At 36.3% G+C, this 20,979-nt stretch overlaps 1 pseudogene; it reads left to right on the forward strand.

Annotated features, from left to right (window-relative positions):
• The first annotated feature begins 3,894 nt into the window (after window positions 1–3,894).
• LOC122052847 lies at window positions 3,895–20,946 on the forward strand (annotated as a pseudogene).
• The last annotated feature ends 33 nt before the right edge of the window (window positions 20,947–20,979 follow it).

Here is a 20,979-nt window from a genome sequence, read left to right on the forward strand (position 1 = left end):
GCCGACTGGAATCCTGATGAAGCAGCAACTTCTCGGATCCAAGCTCAGCTAGAAAACCAGCAGGAAGCTCACCCGAAGCTTCGGCAGCGAGAGCTCAGCAGAACTCAGTAGGAAGAAGAAGAAGGAAGTATTACTGTACAGGCCCTCGAACTCCTTTTATAGCCTGCGAAGAAGACACAGAAGAAACTAACCGTTGCTACGCAACGGCTAGGATGTGGACCGATCAGGCTTCATCCTGATCGGTCCACAAGGGTCCTGATCGGTCACAATACCAATCAGGCCCTTCCCTGATCGGTCATGGAGACCGATTAGGTCCTTTCCCTCCCGAAGGTGATCTCCTTCTGATCGTCTACTGATCGATCACTGATCGGTCTGCTGACTGATCAGATAAGCAACAGAATACTTCTGTTTGGTTACTGATCGGTCACCAGACCGATCAGATAACCCAGCGTATCACTGGATCGGTCACCAGATCGATCCAGGTTTAGAGCTTCCAGCCCTAAACCTTACTTGGTCCTGAGAACGAGCTACCGAGTCCTCTATGACTTCGTCCGGTCCAGAGAGCGAGCTACCGAGCCCTCTCTGACCATAGTCCGAAGAACGAGCTACCGAGCCCTCTCCGACTTCGTCCGGTCTAGAGAACGAGCTACCGAGCCCTCTCTGACCACAGTCCGGAGAACGAGCTACCGAGTCCTCTCCGACTTCGTCCGGTCCAGAGAACGAGCTACCGAGCTACCGAGCCCTCTCTGACCACAGTCCGGAGAACGAGCTACCAAGCCCTCTCCGACTTTCCGTGCCAAGTCTCCATTTTGGTCTTCTCCGTGCCAAGTCTCCATACTTGGACTTTTCCCATGCCAAGCTCCCTGCTTGGACTTTTCACCAGATGTTTGGTCAACCTTGACCCATTTGGATTTCCCTTGCCTGGCTTCACTCACCAGGACTTCCAAACTGCCTAGCTTCACTCACTAGGTTTTTCACACTGCCTAGCTTCACTCACTAGGTCTTTTACCTGACTTCACTCACCAGGGTTTCCCATCTGCCTGGCTTCACTCACCAGGACTTTCTCCAACTGCCTGGCTTCACTCACCAGGACTTTCACTTTCACCTAGCTTCACTCACTAGGATTTTCACCTGGCTTTACTCACCAGGATTTCCCGAACTGCCTAACATTCCAGTTAGGACTTCCTAGTCAAGTATCCGGTCAACCTTGACCTACTTGACTCTTCTTCATCCAACCTGATCAGACCCTGATCAGTATCTCTCCGCATGGACAACTGCACCTGCATTGTCTATGTCTACATGTCTTTCTGTATTGTCAAACATCGAAACCATGACCAAGGTTTACGCTTGGTCAACTAGGTCAACCTTGACCTAGTGGAAATTGCACCAACACTATCCATCCTACAGTTATCAATACATTGTCGATCACTATGAAAAGCCATCTCATTTATGTTTATAGACCTAATATTATATCTAGACAATGCATGATAAGCATATGATATGCTCCTCCTCAATCTAGCACTCCTCCTCTTAATAGCTAAGACCATTGCCAACGATAAGAGCATAAATAACTTGCTTTCCATCATCTTCATATGCATAATAAGTACAGAAATCATTTTCATCTTCTGTCGTACTGCTAACTGAGTCATATCAACCTATCATGTAAATAGGGCAATGAACCAAATAATAAATTAGCATGGTAGAAAATTTCAAATTGTAAACAGCAAGTTACAACAAAAACTAAATAGTTGAAAGAGAATTTGTAGGTTCAACTTACAAGTTGCAAGAACCAAACAAAAACTAAACAAGAACTAAACAACACAAAACAAGTACTAAACAGCAACTAATCAAGTATAATTGCAAGTTGTTATCATTCATGCAAACGAAACTGGCTTGCAAGTCACTTTTTGTTCTCAGCTAAATTATTCCTTGATGAAAAATATATTTATAATGCACATAGGAAACTGAGTATTCATGAAAAGTAATTCATTGGAATTAAGGTTTAGAAAAAATATATAACAAGAGGACAACATACACTCAAAAGCTTAGTTTTATCTTAGTGATATGTGTTTGTCATTGTTCAGGTTTGAGCCCATATGCAATAGGATGAGTACATGCCTTCTGTTAGTGTCAATCTAACACTATCTTTTTCATTAAGCAGAAGCCTAACAAGTATACATTTTAAAAGTTCAAAAGACGCAAATAAACCTATATCCTCAGAACCCTCCAACTAATAAACCTATATCCTCAGAACTCATTTCCTGAATCACTCTTCAATCAAAGGTTATAAAACTCTTGTCAGTAGACTAACACTACGCATCCAGAACACACTTCTTATCAATACGAGGAAACACATAACACCAAAAAAAAACATCATCCAAACGACAATTGTCAGTACACAGTACAAAACGATGGTCGAAGTAAACTCAGAACCCTAACCTTATCGGCAGTGGAAGGCAGAAGAGGAACAAATGGAGTGTGTTTCGCTTCCTCTGCAGGGGAGGACAAGGACATGAGGCATGGACAACTAACCAAGACCCAGTTTTATGCAGTGTATAAAATCAGTTCAAATCGACCAAATCATGATGCAACAATCGCTAAAAAACCCCGCTAGATGCCCTGAGCTTCGTGTGCGCGAGAGGGAGGATGTTGCGGACAACCGGTGCAGAGAAACGCTAAGATCAGTTCTAAGATCATACCTTTTCCAAGAAGCCGAGTGTGGATCGTCGACGAAAATGAGTACGCCGCTAGAAGGCCTGAGCTTCGTGTGCGCGAGAGGGAGGATGTCGCAGAGAACAAGCGCTAGGTCGTCGCGAGAGGGAAAAGGTCGTGCGTGTACGCGAGAGGAGAAGCGGCGAAAGGCTAGGGTTTTTGTGCTGTTCGCGAGAGGAGGAGCGGCGAAAGGTAGGGTTTCCGTCTCGTGTTCGCGAGAGGAGGAGTGGCGGGTTGGGTTTCACGTGTTCGCTCGAGAGGGTTGGATTATATTGGAGGGGTTGATTGAAATTTTGTAAATCTATAAGGTTATTTATGTCTCAAAGGGTAAATAACGAAGGGTAATATTGTCTTAATTTTTTGGTTAACCAGGGAATCAAAGAAAACCCCAGTTTTATGGGGTTTTCTGTTTCCGGACTATATGCCCAACTTGCTGATGTGTCAGGCATGTAGCATAACTTAGGAATCATCAATTACCAAAACCAAACAAGGTTTTGGTGGATAACCTTGGATGGATAACCAAGGTTATCAAAGATAACCTTGAACCAAACATGCCCTTAGTGTAGTAGCCAAGACACGGAGGAAGACATACTCGGATGCGACTAGTTTTGACCCCCAATATCTAATGTGATAACACCCTATGTTTTAACCACCGCACTGTCCTTAGGAGACAAGGTAGTCATTTAAAAAATGATTAATCAGCCGGCCCGACCTTACAAAAATTTTTCATCGGCTACTAGGTTAAATCAGGAAATATTTACGATCGATGGGCAAATTAGAAGTCCAACATCCCTTAGTTGCAAGTTCCATTTTAAAGAAAAGTCCATGTAAATATGTCATAGCTAGGAACTGAACCCCAAGTATTTGGGAGATAATTGAGGGCTCTTAACATTGCACTATAATCGGGGGTCATTTTTTAATATGATGAAAAATGATTCGTTCATCCAATATTTTTACTAATTTATTTTTAAGACTAATAAAAAAAAAGATAAATCACATATGATTATTAACCATTTGTAAAATGAACAATCCCATCAAAAAGGTACGCTCGTTGCTCCCTCGAGGAGCATCAATGAAGTTTATTTTTATTTGTTTTAAAATTTACTGAATAAAAAGTTTTATATATATATATATATATATATATATATATATATATATATATATATATATATATATATATTCGAATAGTAAATAGGCAACGAAAATTGCGCAGTAAGAGCATTGCAGCCCCTCGTTGCTCCCTCGGCGGCGCCGGCGGTGGTTTTAGGGTTTTCGTCTGACCGACCATGGATCCGGAGTTCCACTTCGACGCGGCTAGTTCGGACGAGGAGGCGGAAGTCGAGGACAGGCCTTCCCAGTCCCCATGGGATTTCGCCTCCTACTCGGAGTCCGTAGCTGAGGAGCACGCTCGTCGCAATACCACCTCGGTTGATGCTAAGATCACTAAAGCCCTCGAGGAGCGCGTCGTCTCGCATCCAGACGTCGGGGACGATGAGGAAGAGGAGCCAAGCGACGAGGTTTTCTCAGGCGATGAACTAGGCAAAGATGTAAGATGATATTTATCTCTCCTGTTTTTGTATATCAATGACTTTCTACTTGTTTTTTTTTTCTTGGCGCAGTTGTTCGTGAGATCAAGATGTTTATTTTTCATGTGTTTAATGTCACGCTTGAAGTGCTCAGTATTCCAGCTAATAGGGAAACATTTGAAAATATACATTATGTTGCACTTTTTTTTTCTTACTTCTATGTTGGGCCCGAGTGATCGATATGAAGTTCTATTGCATAGGCGATGGAACTCAAACAACTGCTGGATTCATACATCCTTTTTCACTAGAAATTATGCTTATTGGTTCTGATGTCTGTACTGATCGTATATATTTGTCAGGTCGTGCTATTGAATCTTGTACAATAATCCCAATGTATTTTTTATTTTTAATTGTTTTTCCCAACAGACTCATCCATCACCAATAACTGGTTTGTACTTTTGATGTATGAATACAGAGGTGATGATAATCCTTTGTTTGAGTAATTCAATAGTTAAGTCTGGAACATCCTGGAGAAATATGATAGTTAATATTTGTTTTCCTACACTCCAAGAAAGGGATGTTTGTTCTTCTCCAGCTAAGGTATGGAAAATTAGACAGGAATGCAGTCTCTTGAGTTTTACCAGTTTTCTCCAACCCTTCCCTTTGGTTGTACTTGTTTTTGGATATCCAAAAAATCAAATTCCTAGGGGCTAGCAAGCATTTTGGTTTGATGACGTAAAAACTTTGCATATACTTGCAGTAATTGCTTTGAGGTTTGAGTTGGTTCCGCCTAAGATTGAGATATATTTGATAAACCAAAGCTCAATTTTAGATGGTGCTCATCTTAAGTTGTTGTGTTGTTGTAAGTTTTAACTACTCCTTAGAACAAGTAGCCATTGACACTTATACTATCGACGCTCTCCAGTTCTCCTTATTGAATTTTAAAACGGGCCTATTTACTAATGGGATAATATGGGGTTAGATCTATTTGATCTTTTGATTTTAACCTAAGCTCACCGTTTTTCAGTCTGAGCTCATTTGGGTTTTATGCAACAATGCTGCTGCAATACTAGATGGTAGTTCTTATTAAATGAACTTTTGAACCTCAACCTTTCTTTGAAAAACTGCCTTATCCAGTTGCAGTTTATGATTTGTTCTCTGAATCACATCTTGATTTGTGGTGTTGGCACAAAAATTACTTGTCTGGTTCTGGAACAGTATCAAATCATTAATTGTAACATTGTTTTGATATTTCTAAGCTTTCTAATCCTTGATCTAGTAATGCCAAAAGTTACCTTTAGGGAGAATTTATTTTTGATAAAAATAGTTATAATCACTTAACCATTAAATTAAAAAAAATCCAGTATGCTAGCTATTTCAATAACTTTTCCTATTTTCCTTGTAATTTCAGTGGAATTGTTTGTCTTGACAAGAGGATAAATAGATGACATATTGTAATTCATTCTTCATTAATATTGCTAACTAGTGAAGATAGGTAACATGAAGTTAAACAGAGAATAGACTGTTCTACTCAGTAAGGCTAATGATATATATAGTGCCATACAACTTCTAGTCCTTATCTCACTTCATTTTTTTTTCCTTTCTTTATAATTTTTTGTTTCATTTTCAGCTATGCTTTAAAGTATGTTCCTTAAGTATGCTCTTCTGAGAGCATTATTTTAGATCATGTATCTTTGAGCTTTTCTTACAGTCGCTCCTTAAATTTTCAGGACCATAAACATCACAAGATCAATGGAAGCTCAGGTGGAAGGCCTTCTTTTTTTGCATCACATGAAGGAGCATCGTTTCATGCAAATTCTTTCCTTGAGTTGAACTTGTCTCGTCCTTTGGTAAGAGCATGTGAAGCCTTGGGGTATCAGAAGCCAACTCCTATCCAGGTTTTGTCCCTTCATAAGTTTTTGCTTTTAATGATGTTGATCAATTTGGAGTTAGTTGATGCTTTTATTAAAACCTCAAAAAGAATAAATGAGTTAAACAAAATCTCATGCTTATTCAGTAGATCTAATATGTCACATGAATGCTGTTCTTTGAAACTCATTACTGATGAAAAAGTTAATTATTTTTGGTTAGTTTAATTGAGTTTTGCAACTTTGTCTTGTTCTATCTGATGAGAGATTGGTGCTATTATTTACATAATATAGATGACCATAAAAATACTACATGTTTAATTCACTAATTCAGCAACTCCACTGTTTGTTGCACATGAAGAGGTTCTAAATGCTGAAACAAATTTCATACTACAATAGATTTCTGTTCAAATGCAAGAGAAAAAACAAATTGTTGGGAATATGTTGAAGATTTGACTTTATAATATCACAATGAGAGCTTCCTTCTAGAGGAAGGCAACAATGACCAAGAGAAGGAGGGGTTTGATTGCACTTGTGCACTGTTCTATGGTGGAAGAGTGAGTAGTGCAACTTGGCAAGTGGACATGTTGGTGGGAGCATCAACAATGAGTGTGCTGCAAGGCGATGACTGTGGTTGAGAGTAAGATTGTGGAGGGTTGATGGTGTTGGAGTGCTATAGTGAGGCTGAAGGATAAATACAGCTTGATCTCTACTGATAATGCATGTGGAGATGTTGGATATGGATATGTATCTAAGAAGTTTAGAAATGTGGTCAAAGGTAGTGTGACGTCAAGGCAGTGGACATATTGGCCTCATACATGTAAGAGCATGACATACAATTTTGCAGAATTGGATGAGCTACAAACTTGTATTGGGTGTAGGACAGGAGCTTTGATCTTAACGATACCATTGTAGATGAAGTGAGGATGATTCCAACACACAGTTGACTTGGCAGTTCGAAGAGGGAACTGCAATGTCTGGGAGGTCTGGATGAATTTGTCGACATCAGTATTGATGCAAGTGAGAACTTGGAATGGGGATAGCATAGCTGTTCTTTGATAAGAACAGCATCGGCACCTTTTGAAGTCAGAACAACGGGTGATCTCACAAAGAGTTGCTTCTGACACGGAGTTGGGGAGAAGTGTCTAAAGGAATTTAATGGGGAGGATCTTGATACTGAGATATGGAGAGGAGGTTTGGGGTACAAGGAGGTTGCTGCTGCATCAATCTCATGGTGCTAAAGATAGTTATAATATTCTATTAGAAAATGATTTCTCATAATGGTGATCTCACAAAGAGTTGTTTCCAACATGGAGTTGGACATAAGTGCCAAAAAGAATTTTGGAGGCAAGGAGGTTGCCACTGTGGTAATCTCTTGAACCTGAAATTCCCTAGTTTTAACTTGGGGGTGCTGGTGTTCCAGCTCCATTCCAAGTTTAAAGGATGATATTACATTATTCTATTAGAAAAGGATTTCTCATATATGTACATTCATCTCATGACTAGACCTATATATTCTAACTATTAGTTCTTCCACAGGCAGCACTGAACTTAGAGTTTGATCAAACCTTGTTAAATTATTAATCCTGAGTTTGCACAAAGTTAACTATCTAGACCAAAACGGCTACTCTTGTTGAACAACAGTTTGCCTACTTGCTTTGTTGACCTATTTGTTATTTAGTTTAGGCGCTCATACTTTTTAGGGGGTTCTAGGAGTTTCAAGTGCTGACCCTAGATGAAGGTGCCAGTTAGCCAAGTGCTAAAAGCCTTAGAAGTTGCTGCCCAGTTTTGGGATCAAAATCAACCTTCATCAAAATGGGCACCTGTGAGCACTTAATAGAGGTTATCTAGAAAAACACACACAAAATTCTGATCCCAAATAGTTGGGAGAAACATGGCTTGATGATGATGATGTTCGATAGACCAGATCTTTTATGGAAACTGAAAGATCCACAGAGAGATGGATTAGTTTGGTTTAGATAAATTTTCTTTATGCATAAATTTAGTCATTTGAAGGAAGCCTTGGTGCAACTGTAAAGTTGTTGTAAAGTTGTTGCCCGTGAGCTTGAGGTCACAGGTTCAAGTCTCGGAAACAACCTTTTGTAAAGGAGGGTAAGACTGCATACAATAGACCCGTCTTCAATTGTCCGATTTGTTGCTTCTCTTTTTTAGTCTTTATATTTGTTGTTTTTGATTCTAGTAGACTAAGAACAACTATTTATTTTTTCCCAAAAATATTTAGCCTGTATCTGATACGACCCTCTGTATGTGTAGGCTGCATGCATACCATTAGCACTAACTGGCCGCGATATATGTGGAAGTGCCATTACTGGTTCTGGAAAGGTATCTGCCACTGATTTCTTTCTAGTTGCCCACTTACATTTGCTGCTGTTTCTCCAAACCTATGTTCATTGTGTTTTAGACTGCTGCTTTCTCCCTGCCTGTATTGGAACGTCTACTTTTTCGCCCGAAGCGTATCCATGCAATCAGAGTGCTAATTTTAACTCCGACAAGGGAATTGGCTGCACAGTAGGTTATTGTTTTCATTTTCCATATCTGTCTGCAACCTATTCATTTCACTAACTTCTTTTCATTTCTTTTATTCTTAGGCCTTTTTGCTTGAAAGTTCATTCATTTATGATTTAGAGTTATAACATTCACTTTAACATGCTAAACAGATCACTGGACAAAAAATTATAATCATGCTATATCAAAAAAAAGACAACAACAACTGCAATAAGCTGTATTGCGTTTACTGTATACTGCTCTAGAACTTTACTAATACAAACATGAGCTATGTCACAGAAAAATATGCTAAAGATCTGTGCATGTCAGGATCATGAAGTACACCGTTTTTCTTTTATGTTTGTTATCATCCTTTAGTTTGAATATCAAAGAAAGTGGGTGGGAAATTTTGATTTTTCTTTTCTACCATAGTAGATATGTTGATGTTTTATTATTTTTATTTCAAAGTTATTCATTTGGCCTTGGGTGTGAGTATCCAACATGGATGTGGATCCAAGTATCTAACATGACCTTTTTATAATTTGTACACTTGATCAATGATGTTTTATCCACACAGACTATTGGTATCCATGTGTCAGCGTCTAATATGGATACAGAGGTGATGGATGGAAAATCCTAGTACTAGAGCCAGGAAGCATTTTTAAATAGAACGTGATGATCATGTCATGTCATCTCTATTAGAGCTTGGAAGTATCTATTATGGGCATGGAGGATGCATGAGAGCATGTTTGCTATATTACGCATGCTTTGATTGTGTGCGCTGCTTACCACAATTGATGCAATCTTTTCTTCTATTCCAATATGGAGATGCTGGCCTTTGTAATTTGTTCCTACTGTGGCATAGCCTTAGATAGATGAGAGTGGATTCATGTAAGAAACAACATAATTAGCTGGATAACTTCAAATTTGCTAGGAAGATGTATCCATTTGCTGTTTGAACTTTATTTATGGTTTTGTGCCTTTTAGGCCCTGATCCTGCACCATGAATACTTGAATGGTGGTCTTAGGTATTCTGAAAGAAGTAACACAGATAATTGTAGGTTTTTTTAGTACCCGTGTGAATCATTTTTTGTATTTAGCTACTTTATTTTCCATCAATTTCTCTTGCCTTTGCCAGTGGACGTGATTTTTATCTTTGGAAATCAAAATTTGACCTTTCCTATGAATATTCTTAGTTAATGGTTATAAAGCATCAAGTATAACTATCAGCTCAACATAATGCAGGGTCCATAGTATGATCGAGAAACTTGCTCAATTTACAGATATCAGATGTTGCCTTGTTGTTGGTGGGCTTTCAACAAAGGTTTGTTGTAATATCCAATTTTCTATATATAATAGTCATGAATTAAACTTCAAACATTTTGTTGTCTAATGTTAGTCTATTATAATTGTTCTTGCTCTGTGGCTACTTTTCATAAATCAATTATGATCATCTTATAAATACAAATGCTAGATCTTTGCCACTTTCTATGGACACAATACACAGGAATATGACTTTATTATCTTTTGTCTATGCCAACTCATGAATTGGTGTACATTTAGTATGATGGTTATTGAAATCAAAGCATTGAGTTTTTTCTTTCTGATCTTTCTCATTCAAACTTATTGTAGCCTTTTTTGCTTGCCTTTATACTGGCTTCCTACCCAAGAAAAAGAGCGAATATCCAAGAATATATGTGCAATTAGCTGATAATTTGTTATCCAAACTCTTTATAGCCCTTTTTACATCATCCATTTTTTTTTAATTTCCTTCTTCAACCTCTTCCCTCTTCCTTTTATTCATCCACCAAAACAAACAAACTGTTAGGGTGGGCCAGTAGCAATGTATGTTTGGTCACTTAACCATACAAAATTAAATGAAAAATTTCTGAGAATAACTTTCATACCCTTTTTAGACATTTATTTTACACCATCCATAGGAGTTCCATTATCACAGCTGTTACCTCTGTATTCCTTTGGATGATTATTCATTTTGATTCAAGAAAGCACACTGAGATTGTTGTCAGAATTCCAAAGCAAAAAAACCAATGAACAATACCTAAAGCATGTTTTCTCTTATTTTTTTCACAGCTAACCTATGTGATTCCTTCATACACCTGTCTTTCTTCAACATTTCAATCAATTTCTGACTATAAGGTCAAATGAGTATGTATTATATATGAAGCTGGAAGTTTGATGGCAGTCATTTTTTACTGACCTGTGTGCCCTATTGTAGTATATATCCCACTATTGAGCAACCAATTTTTGTTGGTATCTATCTGAATGATCAATTAATCTATGTTTTGATCATTATCTTATCTTGTGTTCTGCTTATGGTAGAGTTTTCTAATATCATGTGTTGATGATATTTTATCTATTCTTAATGTACATAATGGTTCCTTTTTCAGGTACAAGAGGCAGCCTTAAGATCAATGCCTGACATTGTGGTAGCCACTCCAGGACGAATAATAGATCACCTGCGGAATTCACTTTCAGTTGGGCTTGAAGATCTCGCTGTTCTAATTCTGGATGAGGCAGACCGTCTTTTGGAATTAGGCTTTAGTGCTGAAATGCATGAACTGGTATTTTCATTGTTGCCTAGTATGGATGTATTGTAGCCACAGTTTCAAATATTTTTGACTAAGCAAACAAACATTAACACTGTCAAGTTTAAACTATTTTGGTTGTCGGTCTTCTTCATGCCATCAAGTTATTTTCATGCCTTAAGGACAATATCTCTAGTTGAACTAAGCACCATCAAAATTATAAACAATCTTTTACTCTGGTTTCGTAACCTTTCCTATAAATATGATACCCATATGCCAAATTGGACTGAATGTGACTCCATTATTTATCTTGTACTTTTGGTCTCTGGCTGCGTACAATTTTCTGGAGACAATTCCAGTACTACTAAATTGGCTAGAGAGAGGAGGAATTTTTCTGTCAGTAAGAATCTTGGTTTCAAGTGTCTATTTATATCGATCAACATGACAGAAACATATTGTTCCAGCCACTGGCCGATAATGATATTGTGTCAACACGAGTAAATATCACTGGACTACTTGTGCCAACAAATCTGGTGGTATCAATGATACAGTGCATATCTCAGTTGGTATCTTTTAGTACCGGTTGAAACATGAATATTCTTTTCCCATGATTCATCCTTCAATTCTCTCTCTGGAGCGGAGATGAAACACTATAAAAAAGAGAGTGTAAGGGAAGAGGGAAAGAATCAAGTAGGATGCCTACAATGACAAAGAGAGACATCAAAATAACTGAGATGTATTCATATTCCAATTGTGCCATCAAAGTCTGACTTTTAGTATTAACTGAGATATATTTATGGATATGTGGAGCAACGAATTTCAGTACTAGGTGCCTTCATAGCATGATTTAATCTTGGGTAGAAAATTGTTGGGATGATTTTACTAAGATTCTAGGAGAGCTAATGCTCTCATCCAATGCATGACACTTTTTTGAGTGTTGTAGGTATATAATTGGTTGAGGTGCTTCTTATTTTATGTCACTTGTTGCTCCAAAATGTTATTTCAGTTTACTTTATAACTTCTATTGGCTTATATTTGAAATGAAATATAGTATGTAGGGGTTATGGAAGTAAATTCATTTGAGTCAATTTTGGCACTCCTAAAGTGTTGGAACAATACGGTTTAAAACTGTACCACTCCATGGAAAAACTTGTAATTTTGGTGTTATTTGAGAAGTTTCTCGCTTTAGTAAACTTAAATGACAGTGCAACTTAGTCAATACAGTGAGGATGTTTTTAGGACCTTAATAGGTTTATAATCTGTGTAGGTACTCTCTCTCTCTCTTTTTCCAGGAATAATAAATGTAAAATAAAACACAATAATATTTCATATCCTCGAATTGTTTTTTTTAAACGCCCCAAATTTGTTTTTAGTTAGTGCTGGACCACTATTAGTTGTAATTTCCACATGGTACTGGTATTTTACACCAGAATTAGTACATTCCCCAGTGACTCATTTGCTTGATACATTGGTTTCATGTTGCAGATACGAATGTGTCCCAAACGGAGGCAAACAATGCTCTTCTCTGCAACTATGACTGAGGAAGTAGATCAGCTTGTTAATCTTTCATTAAATAAACCTGTACGCCTGGAGGCTGATCCATCATACAGAAAACCAGCTACATTAACAGAGGAGTAAACAGTTTTTTGTTTTCTGAAATATCTTTGAAACATGTTTTCAATTCATCTGAAGCATGCATCCGAAAGTAATTTGATCTTAGTTTCTATCAACACTTAAAGTTGTAGGTGTTAAGTTAAGCCACGTACACTTATGACAAATCAACGTAGGTGATTTGGACCAAAGAATAAAATGAGATTATATTGATTATGTCAATTCACAGATGCAATGCTTAGAGCATTTGTTTCCTAAGAACAAAGAAGACTAGCATTCCAGCCTTATAATTCAATGTTTTCTAAGATGAACAATTGAACCCGTGTGCGTCAATGTTCTATTTTGTCTGTGTACTTTATGGAAGCTAAATGAAATGGGTAAAATCCATAGGATTAGTAAGCAATTAAGCCTCTTGTGCTTCTTTAAACTTCAAAGTATCGAACAAGAAACCAAGCACATCAAGAAGGCACTTTACCAACTAATGGACAGAAAGAGGGAAAAGACGAGGCGAGGATAAGCGGAAAAAAAGAGAAGAAACAATCCAGAGAGAGGAGGCCCTCATGACTGTCCTATGCCCTATTACATTAAATTAAGGAAACCAAGAAATTACAAGATTTTGATAAAGTATCTTGAAATCAATTTTGCAACTCCAACAACAACAGCCAAGCCTTTATCTCACTAAGTGGGGTTGACTATAAATCCCCCTATGCCATTGGGCTCGTTCCCTTATTACATCCTCATTTATATTTAAATGATTTTTTTATTGATTTATCATTGTTAATCAAGTTTTCTTTGGTCTCCCTCTTCCTCAATTAATGTGCATTTTTGTTATGGTCTCACATCGCTTAATTAGGGCATTTATTGGTTACCTAAGTGTCTATATCATCTTAAATGTGTTTTTTTTGGAGTTTTCCTTCAATGGGCACAACTTTGTCTTTCTCTCTAACGTTCTTATTTTTTATTTGTCAATCCACATCCACCTTAATATCTTTATTTCTGCAACTTTCATCTTTGCTTGTGTGTTCACTTTGCAAAGCCAAGGAAACAAAACATCCAAATGAAGATTTTTCTGTAGGCCAGCGGATGCTGATTAAGCAATCTAGAAAATTTTAATATGTTCTAGCATAAGCCCATTATTTAACTGATGTTTTAATGCCACCTGGTAGTAAAAACTAAAACAATAAAACCAATTTTGGCTATTACTTCAGAAGCTATGATGCCTTACTTTAAAGGTTATCTTCACAAAACCTTTTTTTTTTTTAAAAAAAGGAAAACACCAGTTTTGCCAATTATCAGTATCATATTATCAATAAGGAACTAGTTCATTCCAACACTTAAAGCTGTAGTGGTACAGCTTTAGTTGCTGGCACACCAGTTTATTTGAGTCTGTCTTTTTTCTCTATGGCCTTTCGCAAGTTGTCAATTCATTTTCATAAAATTTAAAATCTTAGATATTTTTCAGTTTATGGAAAATTAAGGAAAGACCATTTTACTCGTTGGAAAATGAGATCAATTTGTATCTTTTTAAGTCCAGATGCCAACTCTATCTTCTTAGAGCATCAAGTTTTAATTGCTATAATCCTCATTAAGCCTCTTAATCACTTTTCATAAGTTCTCTAACCTGCTGGAGATCAATATCTATGCTTTAACTTGTGGTCACTGCAAAGAATTATGTCTAGGTTTAGTTCAACATGTTGCATTAGTTATTGGGTTTTGTGCGCACTAACACTTATATGTATACTGTAATATCTAGTATGACTGTAATATAATATTTTCCATCTACTCTGACCACTTGCTCTAAAACTTTGAGTTGTTAGGAAGAACTGGTTTATGCAGTTTTTTGGTTAAGTCTGTTTTATAAGCAAAAAATCTGTTTTTCCCCTTATTGTTTAACCATTTTAATTTTACAATTATACTTGCTTTTACTTGATGGGATTCTGTTGGTGATCAACACGATGTTTTTTACAACTCCAATATTCTTCATTGATTTTAATTGAGTTCTTGCATTTCTATGAAAATGTTTAAGCACTTATATTTAGCTTTTCAGTTCTATAGCAAACATTTCCTTGTAGCAAAATTCAGATGCTCATCATGAATAAAATGCCTAATTACCAAACATTTGTATTTATATAATGCAGGGTTGTTAGAATACGTCGGTCACTTGAAGCAAACCAGGAAGCAGTTCTTCTTGCTCTTTGTTCGAAATCATTCACACAGAAAGTGATAATTTTCAGGTTTTGTTTCACTCTTTTATTCTGAGTAAGAAAATTAAGCCCACGCAATGCCTTAGTTTTTTTTGTCGGAAGGTTATGTAGCATATGAAGATTAATTATGGATGTTTAAATAATTCCTAACTCTGAGTTTGAATTTTGATTTTTTTTGTCTGTCATTGATTTAAAGCCTTTGTTTGCTTATATCTCTTTTATGCCAAATCTTTGTAATCACTTGAGATTTGTATGTCAAAAGTTTAATTGATAGCTATTAGATTTCTTCAGATAGATTTTCTTGAGCAGATGTTTTATTTTTTTGACTTCATCAACTGTTAGTGTAAGTTGGCATATCTCTCATGGATAATCAATTTAATTGTTTACAGTGGGACAAAGCAAGCTGCACACAGATTGAGAATTGTATTTGGTCTAGCTGGCATGAAAGCCGCAGAGCTCCATGGTAATCTTACTCAAGCACAACGGCTGGATGTGAGTAATCTTCAGAGATTTGTAATATATTCTTTGTTTTGTGCTTGTACAATCCATTTCTACATTTTGAAGCAAAGGTGGTCCTTCTGAGATTCTTACTCATTATTGTTTCACATGATTATTCAAGGTTGCCTATTAGAAGTTAGTGTTAAGGGTTCATTAAACCTTTTATTAATTTGACAAAGCGGCTCAGCAATGTAAAATCAATTATATTCATTAAGAATTTGTTTTTTTGCTGATTCAATATGCTCCCTTATTGCATTTCTATTTTTCTTTTTCTTACATTGGCAATTAGCAGGCTTTGGAACAATTCAGAAAGCAGAAGTGGATTTTCTAATTGCAACTGATGTTGCTGCTCGTGTAAGTATAAATGTGGCATAGTTCGTGATGTTACTCCAGTGACAGCTGACTAGTACCTTTGCAGTTGTATATGTACCATGCTTGTTTCAGATTCGTGCTTCACCATGTTGTTTACACACTGTTGTTTTGGTGTTATGTTAGCCAACTGTTTTCAAGTTATTAAATTGATTCTGCAATGCCTAAAGGCCATCATTTCTTTGTATTGCTGTTTTCTCTTGGAACTTCTCAAATTAGTACCTTTAAGTTGGACATTACATTTTCATTTTTCTTGAACAGGGTCTTGATATCGTCGGTGTTCTGACAGTGATTAATTTTGCCTGCCCACGTGATTATAAAAGGTATGGTGGAAGTTTGTTCAATCTGCACTTGGATACAAAATTAAACATGTGATCTTTAGGAAAAGATGCCAACATCTTAATCACTTTGAAAGTTGTGAATTGGCTCTTCTTCTTAATTTTACTTTTGCATAGCAGTTTGTATTCCCCTGCCTATATTTGTAAGCATTACTGTTGTTTAGGATGTCTTGCATTAATTAAAGTTATTGGCGATATCCTGTTATCAGATACAACTGAATTATGCATCTGACATTTCCCGCGTATTGTTCCACATGTTGCTAGAAATCTCTCTAACCTGAGCATCTTGGTTTCAAGATTTATTAGTTGTTGCATTGCTTCTTTGAAGAAGGTTGCTATGTTTCCACAGAACTCAAATCACTCTAACATAAGAATCTTTTGTCGTTTAGAATTTAGTTGTTACCTAGCTTCTTTGAAGTAGGCTGATATGCTTTTTACAGAACTCAAATCATAATAGACATCAACAAACAAACTGAATGACTTACAATAATTTTCTTCAATGTAAATGACATACATTGTCTTTTTACTGTTTTTTTTTAAATCTTCTATATTCTGTATTATCGTTTTCCAGAAATTTTGTTCTGTTTGTGAAATTTCATGTTCTTGATTTCATTATAAGGGTTATGTTGGTATCCTTGGCATTGCTTGCTGCAGATGACATGATTGACTTAGGCTCTGTATTGACTTAGCATTGTATTAGTGCTTGCTTAGTACAGTTACAACTTGTTTTTTGAATTTTCTGCAGACACAAATTGATGTATTTCCATTTCACTGATCTACAGTTATTCTATATTTCTATGTAATGTTATATATCACTTTGCCATTATCTAATGATCTGTTTTATTTCACTTCACAGTTATCTTCATCGTGTTGGTCGTACTGCTCGAGCTGGGCGTGAAGGATATGCTGTTACATTTCTCACCGATGATGATAGATCTCTATTAAAGGCCATTGTATGTTTGTTTTCACCTTTGAAATGATTCACTGATTAATAGTCTCAAGATCTAGTATATGGTAGAAAATAGAAAAAGCACAAGTACATGAAAGTTATTGAGTTGGTTGAGGATCCAAACTTATGCTGTTTATATAGGATTCACTTGATCTTAATCTTTTAGACACTAGAATTCGGTTTGGGTAGTACATGTATTTTGGTCTCCCTAGCCATAATATGGTTGCACATGCAACTTAGTTAATTAGGATCTAAATTGTGAAAAATACTTCATTTGCATCTGTGTATATTCATCCAGGCCATGTTCTACACTTTGGCATATGCTTTTCTATTTGTCGTTTTGTTTGTATGTATGCTAGAAATTGAATCTCAAGTTAATTGCTTTCAGTGATACCTTTATCTATTTATTTACTTACAAATTGACAGTCTATTCTTTTGTTGTGTAGTTGCTGAGATTTAATTTTAAGTGGTTTGATAATTTGGTTGTTTTTGACAGGCAAAGAAAGCTGGTTCACAATTGAAGAATCGCATTGTTGCAGAAAAACCTGTAGCTGAATGGACAAAGCTAATAGAAGAAATGGAGGATCAAATTGCTTCTGTTTTTGAAGAAGAGCGGTATAATGTTATCATATTTACACAATAACAATTTGACTGTATCAGTAATCATTTCTTAATTTGTATTTCTTCAGAGAAGAGAGGGCATTCAGGAAAGCTGAAATGGAAGCTACAAAAGTATGCTGCAGTTTTTTTTTAAGTTTAACATTTGTAGTTTTTGAGCAATTTGATGTGTGCGTGGATGAAATGTAAAATTTGACTGATACAAGACTATCCTTAATTCCTCCTCACAAGATCTTTGTATTGTAGGCTGAAAATATGATAATGCACAAGGAAGAAATCTTTTCACGCCCCCAAAAAACTTGGTTTGTCACTGAAAAGGAGAAGAAGGCTTTGGCAAAGGCCACTAAAGTATGTTTATCATGATATGCACATAATGCACATGGTTTGTTTTGCTTCTAGCATATAAGATATTAGAACAATGTGCTTATTTCATTTTGCCTTAATAGATAAGAACTAAGGTTACATTCTTCTTTGTTTGGTTTACAGGAATTTTATAGGTAAATCACAAGAAACAATCTCTGTATAGTACAAATTCTGCTAAACTTTTTTTAAAGGAAAAATAACACATCTGATAGGTTGAAATAATTATTACTTAGGTTGATGGGAGGAATAACTAAGATTGAATATATGAATAAACTATTCCATTATATTTTATTATAAATAGCGCCAACCAAACATGAAGCTAAAGGGATCTATGTGACCATGCTATTAATAACCCAATACAATGGTGGAATAAGGTCCATATAACCAAACTCAGGTAGTTGTATGCTCTGGCTGATTACAATCTCTTTGGGCAGCTAAAGGGTCGGCGCACACAATTGCATTTTCCAGGAAGAAGTTATCCTAATTCAAATCTTAGCATGATTAAGATTTAGCTTTTGTATCCATTAAGCATTGATTTGTGGATGCTCTTATGTTCCTATTTCCAGTAGTTGAAACTCTATTATGGAGGACTTCTCCATTTACCACAATTTTCTTTTGCTACTCTTATTTTCAGTGTTATGGATATTCTATCTAATGCAATGATTTTCCATTCATTGTACCTTTCACTATCAGGTGTCCTTGGACAATGTTCAAAATGGCCGTAACCCAGTAATGAGTGCACAGGAAGCCGAAGAGCTGAAACTGAAAGAGAAGAGGAGGAGAGAGCGTGAGGTATTACTTTAATCTGAATTTGATGCCACACTGGTAAGTTTTGTGTGTATTTGTGGTAATGAAAATAACCTTTGGGTTGATATTTGACAGAAAAATTTGCCACGGAAGAAACGCCGTAGATTAGAAGCAGCCCGAGAGATGTTGGAGAATGAAGAAGATAATGATGAAGATCAGGTTTGAGTTTTATCTAGATTTTGTGTCTAGTGTGTTAAGTTTATCTTGAGAACCATTTGACAATTTTTCATTTATATTTATATTTTCTTTCATTGCGTTTTCATATGAAATTACTTTCTGTTGATTTATGCTGTGTACCTGTAGCCTCCGTTGAATGGCCCAATTCAAATGCTTCAAGCCCTCTTATGCTGGATAGCAGTTGAGATTATGTGCAAGTAATCAAAATTTTTAATTGAATGCAGGAGGCTGAAGGTCAGAAGAAAAAGAAGACTGGTCAGTCACTTGTTGATGTTGGCTATCGGCGGGCAAAATCAATGAAGGCCATGAAGAAGATGCAAGATGCTGGGAAGAAGTTACCGAAGAGTGCAAAGAACAACCAACTTGCTCAAAAGAACAGTTCGAGGAAGGAAGAAATGATTGAGCTATTCCAAAATGATATGAGTGACAAAAAGCAAGCGCAGATCACTAACAAAAATAAGAATGTTTCAGTGCGGAGAAAATCAAATGGTTCCTTCAAGAGCAAATCAAGGTATTCTTGATGTTTGCATATTTTATTTATTTTTGACTTCAATTCAATAGTTGCCTACGTTTATTGGTTTTTTCTTGTATCTTTAATTGGGGTTTGTTCCTTAGCTCCACACTTGTTTCTTTGAGCAGAAAAACAAAAAATGCTTGAACATGGTTGACAAATGACAAGGTTGTAGTTATTTGAACGTTAATGGAGATATTTTTATTGTTGGCATGCATTTGCAGCAAAATCAATGAACCTAAACTGTGTTTGCAGATCTTTTCAAGGTCAGGAAGTCAATTTAGTAAGCCGAATGTAGTGTAGAAAACTGGAGACTGTTTTACTCTCAAGTGAATGATTATGCTTGAGAAGTTTAAGGGGCTAGTTTGTGGATAGAGTGCCTTAAATCTACTTTTATGATTATCAGTGCCAGCTTCCCATATTTCCTTATTTTTCTGAAGAAAAAGGCATCTCTGTAGACTTCTATTTAACTTAAATCATACTAATACTTTTTCTGTTGATATTTCTTTGAGCTTTTCTTTTACTTCTTTGTAGATTTGTATTTAGCTTAAATCATATTAACAAGGCTTTTCTCTGAACTCTTTTTCTTCTTGCAGGTACAAGCGTAGAAAATAGGACATGCAAAACATGAGGAAGGCCGCCCGAACTGTACCATACCTGAGGTGTAGTTTTGTTAATTTCATTTTCACGTTTAATTATTTTAGAAATTCCCTTGGACTGCAAAGAACAATGTTTGATATTTACCTGTTTGCATGCTAGATGTGGAATCTCATGTGCGTTTTCCTCTAATTGTACATTATTTTCAGAATTTATTTCAGCAAATTTCACTATAGCATCAACTTTTTCTCATGCTTGCCAATTATTATGATAGATTCATAGTTAAATTAAACGTTTAAATTTGGCTTCTCAAGGGCTTAAGGCAACTTTATTATTTTGAGCACATCTTTTAAATTTGTCAGCTAGCTCTGCGTAATACCAAATTGTTCAGTTCCCTCCTGTTTTTGTACGCAGGTTTCCGACTATTGTATCGTGTTTTGTTTGAAGGCTAAAATGCTGAGTGCTAGAATGAAATGGATTTACCACTTCTCTTCCATTTTAAATCTTACAAATTGGCGATCTGTAATCTTTGGTAAATTATCCAATCAAAATTGACAGCGGATGACTGACTTGTATCTGTCGATCTGTACGACATTTTACATTTGGAGCAAGTAGTTTATTGATGAAAGTTTAGAGCCTAGGATTTGCTCCAAAAATATGTTTTATTAGTCAGAAACGGGTGAGAATTTCACGAAAAGGATCTGCTGGATGTATCTTTCTCTAGACTATGAATCTGCTTATCATCCAGTACTACGACAAATCTAGAGCTTCAGCAGCAAG

Source organism: Zingiber officinale, chromosome 3A (genome assembly GCF_018446385.1).
Source record: "Zingiber officinale cultivar Zhangliang chromosome 3A, Zo_v1.1, whole genome shotgun sequence".
NCBI classification, from domain to species: domain Eukaryota; kingdom Viridiplantae; phylum Streptophyta; class Magnoliopsida; order Zingiberales; family Zingiberaceae; genus Zingiber; species Zingiber officinale.